We start from the raw sequence: 15,602 nt of genomic DNA, 5'->3' as shown, positions 1-15,602 counted from the left end.
GATAGGTGGAAAATGTTTTTTTAAATCATGCTGGTCAAAGTCTTGCACTGAGGTCTGATTAGCAATAAAACTCAAGGCATTTTATTTATTTTATTTTTTATTGAAATGTAGTTAATTCACAATGTTGTGTTAGTTTCAAGTGCACGGCGAAGTGATTCAGTTATATATATATGTATGTGTGTATATATATATTCTTTTTCAGATTCTTTCCCATTATATTTTATTACAAAATATTGAATATAGTTCCCTGTGCTCAAGATATTTTATTTTTTAACCTCAAATCATTCTTAGGTTTTGTGAAAAACCTATAAAATGCATTTAATTGTTTAGAACTTTGGAGCTGGAGCTTTAGAAAAACAGTTTGGTTTTTAAAACTCCTAAAGAAGGAAATGAAAAGAAAACTCTGCCTTTCAGCTTTAATAGGAAACACTGAAATGTGTTTTCTAAGCCTGAAGGTACCTTACGAAAAATTAGTATTGCAATGAGTCGATAGGAGAGAGATAACGTTAAAAAAAAAAAAAAAAAAAAAGAATAGGAGTAAACATTCCAGAACCACACATTTCTAGTTTAACTAAAGCCATCCCCACACTGGCTTTTCTGTCCTCTCTAAAGTTTAAAAACAGTAATGTTTCCTGAAAAGGAAATAAGCAAAGGGACAGGTACACAGAGGCAATTCACTTGTTAAATGTCTTTCCTACATTAAGTACTATTATACCTTGCATCCAATTAAAGAAGAGGAATTTCCCCCAATTATCAGGCTCCTTGGCTCTATTACTCCTTCCTGTTGAGATATACTTTGGGTCTGAATAAGACTGGCAAACTCTCCTTGCCCATGGATAATCATTATCCAGCATGTCAAATCCCCATCATTTACAATTAGATCACATTGACTCTCCATTCCCAGAACTACAGCAAGACAAAAGAAGGGCGGAGCAATTAAAAAGCAAATTTAATTTCTTACAGTTTTCTGTAACTGGATAACTTGGGCTTTCTTTCCTCATTTTTCCCAAGAAATAGCCCAAACGATTGTACAATTAGTTATCATATTGTTTTTAAACAATAAGCTTCCCTGAGAGATCCTAAGTCCCCAATTAATAACAAATTGATGAAAGGCAGGAAAATGAAACAAAAAGTCAACAATAAACCAACACACACTTATTAGATGCAGTACTTATTATATGTTTAGCGATGATGCCAAAACTTTATATTTTGTTAGCTGAATTTGGCTCCAAGCTTCCTGCCATGGAGTTCAACTTCAATATCTCCTGCTTTTGATCTTGGCAAATATTTTATCAACATGCTGAGAAAACAAACAGCATCCTCTGCCTCCAGCCCCCCTCTTTCTCCTTTGTGTTTTGTTTGTTATTCTCAGTCCTGTTAAAAAGCAAGCAGCCCAGGGCTTCCCTGGTGGTGCAGTGGTTGAGAGTCCGCCTGCCGATACAGGGGACACGGGTTCGTGCCCGGTCCGGGAAGATCCCACATGCCACGGAGCGGCTGGGCCCGTGAGCCATGGCCGCTGAGCCTGCGCGTCCGGAGTCTGTGCTCCGCAACGGGAGAGGCCACAACAGTGAGAGGCCCGCGTACTGCCAAAAAAAAAAAAACAAACTATGAAAAACTTCAACCACTTTTGTTTCTGTACTCATATGATTTTGGTTCACACAATGTTTAATTAGAATCCATAGAGGTTCAAGTTCCAAATAAGAATAAGCACACTCCTCCCTGTCTCTTTCATTGATAGCAGCTATAAAATCTGGACAGAACGCATGGAGAAGCTATTTGTCTGGAAAGTAAATAATGGCAAACTGAAGGGAAGTTTTGGAATAATGGAAAATTGAAGGGAAAAGCCCAGAATTTGAAGTACCTCTGACTGAAGCAGCACTGAATTTACTGCATTTTTTCCTCTGGTCCTCCTAAAGCTTAGCCCCACAAGTGGGCAAAGTTGTACAAGTTGGCAGAAGAATGGTTAAAAAGAGCCCCACCTTTCAGACATGAGAACCAAAATGGGAGTTCAGGAAACTGGAAAGTACCTGGATGTCTGGGAGAGAGTACAGCTCAGGAAAGTGACCCCATAAAGTTATTTATGAATCCTGACCTCACTCCAAAGTAGCACATACATGGATCTGACTCAAGTCAGCATTTAAATTTAACAGACAGACTACCTGCTCACGTCTCAGGTTGGCCAATGGGAAGTGCACACATGGGACAGGTCCAAACAGCACTGCAAAGGCATGAAAACTAAACTGGCATTAAAAACATAGCCCACTGGAGGTGGGTTAGAGATTGTGACCTGAACCCAACCAGACTGATTGCCTACTAAAACAAAAATAGCAACATTTATTCTCCATAGAATTTAAACAAGACCCAGAATCTTATAACGTAATATTCAAAAAGTCCAGGATACAATCCAAAACTATTTGCTATCAAAGAACCAGGAAAATCTCAATCTGAATAGGAAAAGACAATAGATACCAAAGATGAGTGACTTGGATGTTAGAATTACAAAGATGAGTGACATGGATGTTAGAATTACCCGGTAAAGACTTTAAAGAAGCTATTATAAAATGCTCCTAAAGCAATCACAAACACACTTGAATCAAATAGAAAACTAGAAAGTCTCTGCAAGCACAGAGAAGATACAAAGAAGAACCAAAAGGGAATTTTAGAACTGAAAAATACAATAACCAAAATAAACTCACCTGCTGGGCTCAAGAGCAGAATGGAGATAATAGAGCAGGAGCCAATGGACTCAAAGATAGATCGATAGAGATATCCAATTTGAACAATAGAGAAAAAGAATTGAAAAAAAATGGACTTAGCCTCGGGAAACTGTGGGATATTAACAAAAGGTTTAACCTTTGATTCACTGGAGTCCAAGAAGGAAAGAAGTATGAGTGTGGTGCTAAAAATATTTTTGAATGAATAATGGTTGACACTTAACCAAAAGAGTTATGTAGATGGCAAATGAGCACATGAAAAGATATTCAATATCTTTAGCCATTAGTGAGATGAAAATTAAACCATGTTGGGATAACACCTCAAATCTATTAAAATGGCTTTTAAAAATACTGACTGTACCAAGTGTTGATAAGAACACAGTGCAATTAGAACTCTCATACATTGCTGATGGGAATACAAAATGGGACAGCCATTCTGGAAAACAATTTGGCAGTTATTTATAAAGTTAAACATACCCTTACAACATGACACAGCAATCCATTTCTGCTGTATTTACCCTACAAAAATGGAAGCTTATCTTCACGCAAAAATATGTACCTGAATGTTGTTTTTAGTAGCTCTATACATGGTAACCACAAACTGGAAACAATCCAAATGTCCTTCAGTGGGTGAATGGCTAAACAAGCTGTGGTATATCTATATGATAAAATCCTATATAGAGAGAGGAATAAACTATTGATATGAGCAGCAATTTGGATGAATCTCAAAAGCCTTATGCTGAATGAAAGGAGCCAGTCTCAAAAGCTTATGGTACTATATAAATTAATTTATATCATTTCCAAGAGGACAAAACTGTAGGGTTGAAGAACAGATCAGTGATTGCCAGTGTAAGGATGGAGAGACACTGTGGTCATGAAAGAACAGCGTGAGGGACTTTTGCGAGGGGGCCATGGAATTTTTTTGTATCCTGATTGTGGTATACTAATCTATACAGTAGGTCATACATACAATATAATATGTCAAAATTCATACAACTGTACCCCAAAAAAGTAAATTTTAATATATGATCATTTGAAAAGGAAAAAATGTATAATTAAAATAACAAGTGCTCTTGGGACTTCCCTGGTGGTCCAGTTGTTAAGACCCTGTGTTCCCAATGCAGGGGGCCCAGGTTCGATCCCTGGTCAGGGAACTAGATCCCACACGCATACCACAACTAAGAGTTCGCATGCCACAACTAAGGAGCCCTCCTGCTGCAACTAAGACCCGGCATAACCAAATAAATAAATAAATATTCAAGATGATCAAACCACAAAAACCCCAAAAAACAAACCAAGTGCTCTTAGCACAAGCAATTCAACAGATGGGAGTAGAAGAGAGCTAGAAAATAGTGAACTAGCTATGAGCAATTTTCATGACAGCATGCCATGGGCATCTGCCAGAATGTTACAGAGAGGAGGGAGAGGACTGGATAATCTGGAGATTCGCTTAAATGGAGGTCTGTTAAGAGAGCTTCTACTGTACTTTCAAAATTTTACTCTTTTTCAAAAAATTCATTCTGATTGTTTGCATTCTCTAGATTAAAAAATATATATCTGTATAAATGTCTTTCATCTTTGATTACTGAAGGTCAGCAACACTTTTTCAGGGCACATGAACTCACAGATATACTTCCTACATGGGCTGTTTCCAACTCTTACCCAACTCAAAGCTCCCGATTCCTCCTCACTGCCCTCACTTAACGGTGATGACCTCTGTTACCCTCCTGTGGGGGGAATGGGGTGGAGGACAGCTTACGGAGTGCTAGGGTGGCTAAGCTCTCCAGTGACTGGAAGCAAGCTGCCAGCTCTGACCTTCACTGTTTCAGGAGCTCACTGATTTCACAAAACCCACGACAGATGATGGAATGGATTAGGAGCCTCATGGGGCTGTTTATTTGCACTGGGAAAATCATTTTGAATATGGGCTCTACTGAGGCCAGATCTTGAGAAAGTTCCTTTTGAGATCAAGAGACACCCACCATGGAAACTCTGGCTAACATTCCACCTTCTTATTTCCCTGTTTGCATCATCTTTTCTTTCTCCAAAAGTCTCAGAGAAGAGTGGACCCTTCTCAAAGGCTAACAATCCTCCCGTGTTCTGAATTCTACCAACTTCTCAAAGTCAAAATCTCCTCTTGTCCGACGGAACCCATTTTCCTATGCTCCAATTTACCTTTATCCTTGTGTAATCATTTCTGTGAACCTTTAGATCATTTTCAAATGGACAAAGAAGTATGGGGACATATTTTCACACCTCATCTGTTTGTTAAAACATTCTTCAGTTACCTCTTTCAGAAGAAACAAATAATTTTATCTTTCCCAAAGAAATTTATTTCCTATCTCTTACTATTATTGCCTTACTCAGGAGTTTTCTAATCAATATGTAGAAATTCCATCTAGGTATGATATGTTGTAAAGAGTATTTCTGTCTAGTTAAGTCAACGTACAGAATCTCATGCCATTTGAGGTATACAGAAGTAACACTTAAGAATGGAGTGTCCTTGAAGATCCTTGTATTGAAAGTTTCCCAGTATGACCATGGGCATTTATTTTTTTAATTTTATTTTATTTTTAAAATTAATTTATTTATTTGTTTTTATTTTGGGCTGTGTTGGGTCTTCATTGCTGTGCGTGGGCTTTCTCTAGTTGTGGCGAGCGGGGGTTACTCTTCGTTGCAGTGCGCGGGCTTCTCATTGTCGTGGCTTCTCTTGTTGTGGAGCACGGGCTCTAGGCGCAGGGGCTTCAGTAGTTGTGGCATGCCGGCTCAAGAGCGCAGGCTCAGTATTTGTGGCACATGGGCTTAGTTGCTCCATGGCATGTGGGATCTTCCCGGACCAGGGATCGAACCTGTGTCCCCTGCAGTGGCAGGCAGATTCTTAACCACTGCACCACCAGGTAAGCTCATCATGGGCCTTTAAAGCAGAGCGCTGAGGAGAAATCATTTAGCACCAGATCATGACTGACATTTCTTCTGTTTCTGCAGAACCCTTTAAGGTTGTGATTCTTACTTCTTGAGAGGAAGCTGTAGGAGGAAGTCTTGGACTGGGGAATTAGAAAGAGACCACAAGAAATGCCCCACTGTCTCAATTATCTTCAGCTGTCCAAACTCTGATCTAAAAGGAACCCAATATTAGTCTGTTAGGAGGCAGAGCATGGAGTGTGTCTGGTCAAGAATGGATACTGTGTGATGGCTGGAGCCATTGGACCTCCCTTCCCCAACACTTTACGCCCACTCACCTGCACTGCTTGGCAGTCTGGGCTTTGAGCTCACCAGATTCAAGTCTGGGCTAATGTGGAAGATATAACAATACCTAGCAAGGACATTGGGCAAAGCATGAGGATGACAGCAAAGTTCTGATTGAAACGCTGTGTGCCCGTTTTTAAATTAAGCATTTTGCATGGAGATATCTAAAAGTCCACACTAGCTAATGGTGACAAAGTAGCTTTCTGAAAGAAATGGAGAAGTAACTTCACGTCTGAGTTGACACCTTGATAATTTATACATGTACTCTGCCTAGCTTCCTTCAGGGGAAAAAAAAAAAAAATCCTCTACATAATTCCCTTTTCCCCACTCTCCTTCCCCCTCCTTTAAAGGAATGGCTCCATGTGGAACATCGTCTGTTGTTAGCAAGGCAAATGAAGGGTTGATGCCTCAGAATATTTATTACACCCTTACTCTGTGCAAGACATTTCTAAACTTTGGGGCTACAATCTACAAGGATTCTGCAGCTCCTGCCCTTCTGAAGCTCATCCCCTAGAATAGTCTTTCTCTATCCTTTTCCATGCTTGCCCCCTACCAAAGGAACTTTATTAGAAATGTTTTTTTCTGACTGGCTCCACTATGAAATTTTAATACTACAGATATACTGTATATCTGTTTATGTATTATGTTTAATACTATAGATATATTGTATATCTGTTTATGTATTGTGTATATCTGTGCTTTAAACATAGAAAGATTAAGATTTTTTTGTCCCTCAAAGAACCAAATTTTACCCTTTGGGGTGATATTATCCCTGCGAAAAATGCATACTGTAGGGGAAAGACAGAAATCAGAAAATAAATAAGAAAAATAATTGTGATGAATAAAATGAAAGAAACTAAAGGGACCAAAAATTGGGGTGTGTTACTTTGCATAGAGATAACCAGTTGCTTGCACTGACTAAAAGAGGGAAAGGAAGCAAGCTGCAGCCTCTGCTTATCTTTCTTTCTTCTCTGCCTCAGTTGTACTGGGAATATAGGACTGTTTCATTAGCCCTGTGTAAGCAGTGGATAGGGATTCTCGTAACTTCCTGGTCCCATTTTCCCTGAAGCCCAGTGTTTAAATCCCCCATCAGCAACTTAAAAGGAAAAGAAAGACTGAATGTAATCCACGATGTACAAATAACTTCTCTCTTCCTGTTTTTCAAACAGACTCACGTTAAGTCGTGGTGCCTCTCTTAAACAACCTATACACCCCCAACAGCAAGGCTGCCAAAAGCCAGTCATTTGGGGAACCCAGTCTACCTGGTCATTGGTTTCTGTGCAGCTCTGAATGGGCCACTGTTCCTTAGTATGGGTGTGAGACTATCAAAGATACATTTAACTTGATACGTCTGTGGTGGAACAAAGCATGTATATTTGCATAATGCTCTCCACATAGGTGTATTCCAGCAAAATAACGAAGGCAAGGAAGCTGAATGAACAATATAGTGCACTGGTTATACACTCCGGTACAGGTTTTAGAGCCCAGACCGCTGTTTGCAAATTGGCAGGTAATTTAACCACTCTAAAACTCAGTTTATCCATGTGTAAAATGAGAATAATGACACTACCATAATGGGTTGTTGTAAGAAATAATGTAAGTTATGTAAGTTTTATATATATATATATTTATTTATGTTATTTAGTATAATACATGGAGCATAGAAAGCCCTCTATACATACCCGCTGCTATTACAACTATTTCTGCAAGACAACCATGTTTTGTTTTGGTAATCCTACCTAGTTTTGCTATTTTTTTAGCATAACAAGATTAAAATGTGTTTAACATCAAAGCAGGATCTCTAGTATTTAATCATGAGTAACATTTTGCCTGATCTGCCTTTTAGTTACCCTTGCCCTTCAGTTACGTTTGTTGGTATTTTTCTAAACTAATCTGTTTCTTTATTTTCTTTTGGCTGTCAAGTTACAGTTCATAACTGTAATTGTTACTACCCTTCATTCAGGGCTATGAATGAGTGAGTTAATACTAGAGGATCTACTAACTTTAGTCTTTATGAAGGCTTACACAATCTGAGTCCTAGAATATTCAAAAACAAACTCTGTCTTCCCAATTCCTCCCTGAATCTGAATCAGCTCTGAGATCTCTTTCCTGGCTATTAGCATCACCATCCTGATCACTATCTATGCTAATCCTCAGGGTCCTCTGGTGTCATGCACAATCTAATGTCTCACCATGTCTATGTAATATTTCTGTTATGAGTTCCTGACTCTCCATTCCTTTTCTAAAACCTATTTCCTCAAAAGAGGTCCTTTCCCACATTCCATACACATGCTCAAGCACAATGGAAAGGACATTCATCATGTTTAGGGCCACCTGGCATGTTTAAATATGCTTCCTGTGTCTGGGGAATTCCCCATAGTTTTCTTAACCTGCTTAGTTAGGGTTCAGGGATTCACCCAGGGGCAGATCTTGGTTTCGTAGGGCTTGAAGCTAATGCAATTTAGGGGAAATTTCTTTCATAATAAAAAGCAGCCAAATTTTGAACTTAAAATTAGGTTTAAAAATTAAGTACTTATTTAGAATGAGAAAAAAAATTTTAAAAACTGACCAGTACCATAAACATCACAAATCCCGAAAAAGAATGTAATTTCAATTGCCTAATGCACCTCTTTAATATTTTTCTTTATTATATATTTATTATTATTTTAGCTGCATAGTCTTTGATTGCCTCTTCACATGCAGTGGCTTTATAATATATTTTTAATAAAGAATAGAAAGACACTCGAGACTGTCCTTTAGTAAGGTTGGTCAAAGTTTTTTTTATTATTCTCAATAGTTTAGAGAAGTTTCTTTACGCTTCACAACACATAGCTGATCATGTTGTGTAAATTTAGTAAGTGGGACCGGGAAGGCAGGGCTGCAGTTACAGTATCTTTCTTGTGTAAATTTTCCAAAACCTATGACCATCCTAAGACTCCCCCAGGGCCTTGGAAGGGGTCTGTGCAGATGAGAGGTCCTGAGGCTGAAGCTTCATTAGCTCCGTGGTGCATCCATCTCTGGAGACGGTTAGGTTTCACCCATCAGACATAATCATAAAGATTTCACTCCGGGGGCTTCCCTGGTGGCGCAGTGGTTGAGAGTCCGCCTGCCGATGCAGGGGACACGGGTTCGTGCCCCGGTCCGGGAAGATCCCACATGCTGCGGAGCGGCTGGGCCCGTGAGCCATGGCCGCTGAGCCTGCGCGTCGGTCCGGAGGGGCCTGCGCGTCGGTCCGGAGGCTGTGCTCCACAACGGGAGAGGCCACAACAGTGAGAGGCCCGCGTACCACAAAAAAAAAAAAAAAAAAAAAAGATTTCACTCCGGAAGTGAACAACCTTGGGAAGCAGGAGTCCTTGCAATCTACCATTTCACAAAAATGACAATAGAGGCATCAGCTCTTCCAGAACGTCCTTGGTGAAACTTGTTGTGTCGAGTTCCCAGAATCACTGGCTCCGTGGTCCCTGTGCCCAGCAGCAGCGAAGCCCTCTCCCCTTCAGCAGCCCTCACAGCATTCAGCATGATGTGGCCTGTGGCTATGGATCCTGACTGCATGGCCTATGGGCCAGCACTCAGAAATTCCATGAGGTACCAAACATCCTTTATTAAGTTAAAAAAAAAACTTTTGTCCTAAATTCACTAGAGTAGTTTCCGTTTGCGGTCTTGAATCCTGACTCGTGTGCAAGGAAGGGCTAAGGCCAAGGTTGAGGCAGCGTGAACCTGCCTGAGGTGATGGCATGATCCGAGGATGGAAAAGTGAATCAAAGCATAGCGCGTGGGTGAAAACTAGTGTCCAAATACCAGGAAAGTGAGGATGAAGATCAAACACATGGGGCCCAGAGTTGAAGGCAGGAGTCAGGGGGCCAAGATTCTTGATTAGTGGAAGGAGGTGAAGGCAAAGGAGATTGAGAAAAGGCAAAGAAGCGTAGGTCAAGAGTCCATCTGATGGGACAGCAGTTGGGTGGTATGAATGAGGGTTGGGTGGGCTTAAAAAGAAATGGAAGCAGACTCACAGATATAGAGAACAAACTAGTAGTTACCAGTGGGGAGAGAGGGGGATGAGGCAATATAGGGGGCGGGGGAATGGGAGATACAAACTGTTGGGTATAAGATAGGTCAAGGATGAATTGTACAACAGGGGGAATATAGCCAATATTTTGTAATAACTGTAAATGGAAAGAAGTCTTTAAAAATTGTATAAAAATTTACTGCATAGCACAGGGAACTCTACTCTATACTCTGTAATGACCTATATGGGAAAAGAAATCTAAAAAAGAGTGGATATATGTATATGGATAACTGATTCACTTTGCTGTACAGCAGAAACTAATACAACATTGTAAAGCAACTGTATGTCAATAAAAATTAATTAAAAATAAAATTTTAAAACTTGCATAAAATTTTTAAATTTCTAATAAAAATTAAATATCATAACTAAGTGAAAAAAATAAAATTTTGTCTTCAAGATATCATTAAAAAAAAAAAGAAACGGAAGAAGCCTCCACAGTACAATCACTCAGGCTCTCATTAGCTTGCATTGGGAAATAAAAGCCTTCCAACCTCTTCCCACCTTCTTTTCTGCCCTGCAGTATGTTCTCTATGCAAAAAAACTGTTGAGGCCGTTGTAATTGCCCTAATTAAAAAAAAAAAATCAATTGTGGCTCCCCGTTGCCTACAGAACATTACAGAACTCATTAGCCTGGCATTTCTTACCCTCTCTCATCTAGGTCAATCCATTTCTCCAACTCATTCCTCGTTTATCTTCTCATACCTAATATTAGAGGCACACGAAACTATTTAATGTTTCCTAGACATGCATTGCATTTTCCCACGTTGTTCTTTCTGCTTGGGGTGCCCTCCCCGCCTTATCTCAGCACATCCAAATCCCTCTGTCTTCCAAAGCCCAGTTCAAATGCCACATCTCTTCTTCAGCAGCAATATTTCTTCCCCTGAAGCACACTGACTGCATTGCTCATGTTACTTTTCCCACCTTCCATTACTGTTACTGAGGCAAGTATTTTCTTTCCTCTAAGAAGCCAGAAGCTCACTTTGGGCAGAATTCTTGGCACGATGCCTCATATACTCAGGGGCCCAAATAGTGTTGAACAAAGGGTTTGAATGAAGTAACTCTTGACCTGTAATTTTCTCCAGAATCTGAAGCCTAAGTGACGGTGATGGTGGCCTAAGACATGAAAGGAAAAATGCAGGTTTTGATATCAGAAAAGCAGCAGATGGAGTCACAACTTTGTCACTGAATAATGAAGAATCTTGGGACAAGTTGCCTAATCACAAGAAGCCAGTGGGAAGATGGAAATAGTACACCCTATGGCATAGAATTATTCTGAGAATTGAGCAAGGTGCTGGAAGGCACCTAATACAATTCCTGGCACAAAAGAGATGCTATTTGGATGTTAGTGGTTTTCTACCCCTTAGTCTTCTCTTTTTCAGCCTCAGCATCTCTCATTCCATACACTGTTCCTCACACAACTCAGTTTTCTGGTCTGCTCATCCACTTCATTTCATCAGTATTGCTCTTAATATTTTGACTATTAAGATGTCCCAACTGTTGGGACTTCCCTGGTGGCACAGTGGTTAAGAACGCGCCTGCCAATGCAAGGGACACGGGTTTGATCCCTGGTCTAGGAAGATCCCACATGCCGCGGAGCAACTAAGCCTGAGCGCCCCAACTACTGAGCCTGTGCTCTAGAGCCCATGAGCCACAGCTACTGAGCCCGCGTGCCACAACTACTGAAGCCCGTGTGCCTAGAGCCCATGCTCCATAACGAGAGAAGCCACCGCAATGAGAAGCCCCCTCACTGCAATGAGAAGTCCCTGCTCGCCACAACTAGAGAAAACCTACCCGCAGCAATGATGACCTAACACAGCCAAAAATTAATTAATTAAAATTTATTAAAAATTTAAAGAAAAAAGATGCCCCAAGTGCGACCTGATTCATTCATAGAACAGTGGGGATGTTACTTGTCATGATCTAACATTCTATTTTTGCAATACAAGATAATCATATCATACTTTGATTAATTTTAAGCTTTTTTTTCTCTTTTTTTTTTTTCATATTTATTTGGCTGTGCTGGATCTTTAGTTGTGGCATGCAGGCTCTTAGTTGTGGCATGCGGGATCTAGTTCCCTGACCAGGGATTGAACCCTGGCTCCCTGCATTGAGAGCTTGGAGTCTTAACCACTGGACCACCAAGGAAGTCCCTAATCTTAAGCTTTAGATTAATTAAAATCTACAGATTTTTTTGGAACAACCTACCTCCAGGTCACATGTTCATTTCATACTTGAACCTAAATGCAAACGCTTACCCTTATTTCTGGTAAGTTTCAACTAATTTATATAAGCCCAGAATTTTACTTTACCAAAATCACATTCAGCCTTGATTTTAATCATCTTTAAAAAGGTGTGGGGGGGAGGTTGGTGGGAGAGGCACTAAGCAATAACTTCAGAACATTCTTCTTACTCTCATTTAATCGCAGAATAAATACCTCCCACGGTGAGCTGTAATGCAGGCCAGCATTTGTGTCTGTGTGGAGGAAAAAGATGACTTTTGCACTTTGGCTCTGACAATAAGAGCCACATAAGCAATTAAACTTCAACAAACTTAGTAACTGAATAACAGAAATGCATTTTTTAGAGATCACCTTAAGGAAAATGAAGAAGAAAAAGGTGGCATTCTTTAATTTCTCAAATAGAAAGGATTCTCGTGTGTTTTAATTAAACACTGTGTTGTTCTACCAACAACATGGGCCAAAACTTTGATTAGAAATGCTCTATTGCAAAAAATCTCAGAAATTTTCTTCTCAAATAAAATTATGTTTTTCTTTGAGAACATGTAAAATAAACAGAGCAATCTAAATGTAAAACCTTTTACTGAGATTCTTCTGAATAACTTCTTCATAGAGGAGCCATAAGTTATGTTTTGTTTTGTTTTGTTTTTGTTTTGTTTTGTTTTTGCTGTACGCGGGCCTCTCACTGTTGTGGCCTCTGCCGTTGCAGAGCACAGGCTCCGGACGCGCAGGCTCAGCAGCCATGGCTCACGGGCCCAGCCGCTCCGTGGCATGTGGGATCTTCCCGGTCTGGGACACGAACCCGTGTCCCCTGCATCTGCAGGCGGACTCTCAACCACTGCGCCACCAGGGAAGCCCAGCGATGTTTTTTTATTATTGGAAATTTATAGGAAATATTTTGGGGGGCTTTCCAATTTTTCCTTATCAATGTAAGTCCTAAACATAGCAAACATCATTTTAAAGAGAGGCATATTAAATAATGAGAAACTTCTTCAGCCTAAAATTTCTATAAAAGTAAAAGAACTTTAGTAAAGAGGAAATATTCTTTCTAAAAAAATTCTTTCTAAAAAATTCTTTCTAAATATCTGCCCACACTTAGGGGAAAGAGAATAAGAAATAAGGTCTAAACCAAAAAATAGTATTATAATAAGTTAGTGGGATTTACCTAGTCTGGAACCAATCTTTCTTTTCCATTAAGGACTGTCTGAGATCCAAACGAAACAAATGAGCCATCAAATAAGTTGAGATTTCAGTGCCAATAACGTTAGAAAGAGAGGGAAGGTGGAAGGTAAGGTTAGGGGCCGGAATCATTTTTCTACTATTTATATAGAACTCAGAAAATCATATTTTCCCAGTTATAGCTGGGGATTCAGTTACTTAATATAAATAAGGAAAGATACCTAAGATAACCAAGACTAAAAAATGCTACAATTTTTGTTAGTTGTTCAGATGCTTTTAGATGTATTCTATATTTCCTAGATATAGGAAACAGACCATGTGAAATATACTTACGCTTTTTCTCTATCAGTTAAGATTGTCATTATCAACATTTTATATTGTTTGGTAAATGGAGTCTATTGCGGGGGGAGCTATCACACTGAAAGGGAATTCATGTTCTGAAATATCTTTTCTTTCACAAATCCTTTATATTTGTTGATTTGTTTTAGAACACATATCTTTAAGGCCTACAGGAAAGGTCTTTATTAAGTTGAACCATGAAATTGTTGATATTTAATTATTTTTAACCTATAAAGCATCAGTTTCTCTTGCTTTAACCTAACATAATCAAAGATTGAGTCTAAAGCTGTAGAACTTTTCTGTCAACTGTCTTTATCAGCATCCTTTGATATTTACAGAACTCTTACCATATCCGATATGATGAAATATAGGCTATGCTGGGCCATCTCTTCCCCTCCCCCCTATACAACCCCTGGAGTCGTGGTCTTGTTCTCCATTGCCACTATCCACAGACAAGAGAGCTACATCTCTAAGAGAATGTCATCTTGCCCTGCTGGCTTCTCTGGCAAAATAACTTTTCACCCCGTAGTTCTGGTCTGCTGTCATCAAATCTCCACCTATTGCTTTGTATTAGCTTTTAGTACACTGTGATGAAAAGTACTTGGAATTTTCAGTCATTGAGTTTTAGAGCTAGAAGAGATCTCAGCAATCACTTAGCCTAACCCTCCTATAGTTAACACTGCTGATTGCCAATTCCCTTTGTCAGCCCAATTTTCACCTAGTTTTTCACCCTCCCTGATGCTGCCAATGTGTTTTGGCCACGGGCTTGACTTCCCACTGGGGATGATCTCACTGGTTTGGAATCTCGGCCTAAGGCAATCTGCTCACCCAAGTCCCCGCTATTAGGATGGGTGTTATGGGCTGAATTGTGTCCTCCCAAAATTGAAGTCCTAACCCCCCATAACTCAAAACGTGACTGTATTTGGAGATAGGGCCTTTAATGAGGTCATTAAGTTCAAATCAGGTCATTAGAGTTGGCCTTAATTCAGTATGACTGGTGTCTTTTTATTTAATATATACATTTATTTATTTTATTTTTGGCTGCATTTGGTCTTCGTTGCTGTGTGCGGGCTTTCTCTGGTTGCTGTGAGCAGGGGCTACTCTTTGTTGTGGTGCGCGGGCTTCTCACTGTGGTGGCTTCTCTTGTTGCGGAGCGCGGGCTCTAGGCTCGCGGGCTTCAGTAGTTGCAGCACGCAGGCTCAGTAGTTGTGGCTTGCAGGCTCTAGAGCACAGGCTCAGTAGTTGTGGCACATGGGCTAAGTTGCTGCGTGGCATGTGGGATCTTCCCGCACCAGGGATCGAACCCTTGTCCCCTGCATTGGCAGGCAGATTCTTAACCACTGCGCCACCACAGAAGTCCATGACTGGTGTCTTAATAAGAGAAAATTTGGACACAGACATGTACACAGGGAAGACAGTATGAAGACACAGGGAGAAGATGACCATTTGCAAGCCGAGGAGAGAGCTCAGAAGAAACCAACCCTGCTGACACCTTGATCTCAGACTTCCAGTTTCCACAACTGTGAGAAAATAATTTCTATTGTTTAAGCCACCCAGTCTGTGGTATTTTGTTATGGCAGCCCTAGCAAAATAATACAACGGGACTGGGCTTTGGAATGGAACCAAATTTGAGCCAAAAACGAGAGACCCTTTTTGGAAACCACTCCCTTGTTTAAAAGAGAGTACCAGAAGAGATACGCTTTTTTCTTCTCAACGTTGTGTGATAGGGATGTGAAGCTTGTAAATTCTGCCATTGTTTTGTCATCAAAAGGGATGCTACCCTGAGAATGAGCCAATACTCAGAGATGATCATAGCCAGGG

The sequence above is a fragment of the Monodon monoceros genome, unplaced genomic scaffold (genome assembly GCF_005190385.1).
Source record: "Monodon monoceros isolate NGI ecotype Baffin Bay Population unplaced genomic scaffold, NGI_Narwhal_1 Super_Scaffold_3, whole genome shotgun sequence".
Classification (NCBI taxonomy): Eukaryota; Metazoa; Chordata; class Mammalia; order Artiodactyla; family Monodontidae; genus Monodon; species Monodon monoceros.
This window is presented reverse-complemented; position numbering follows the sequence as displayed.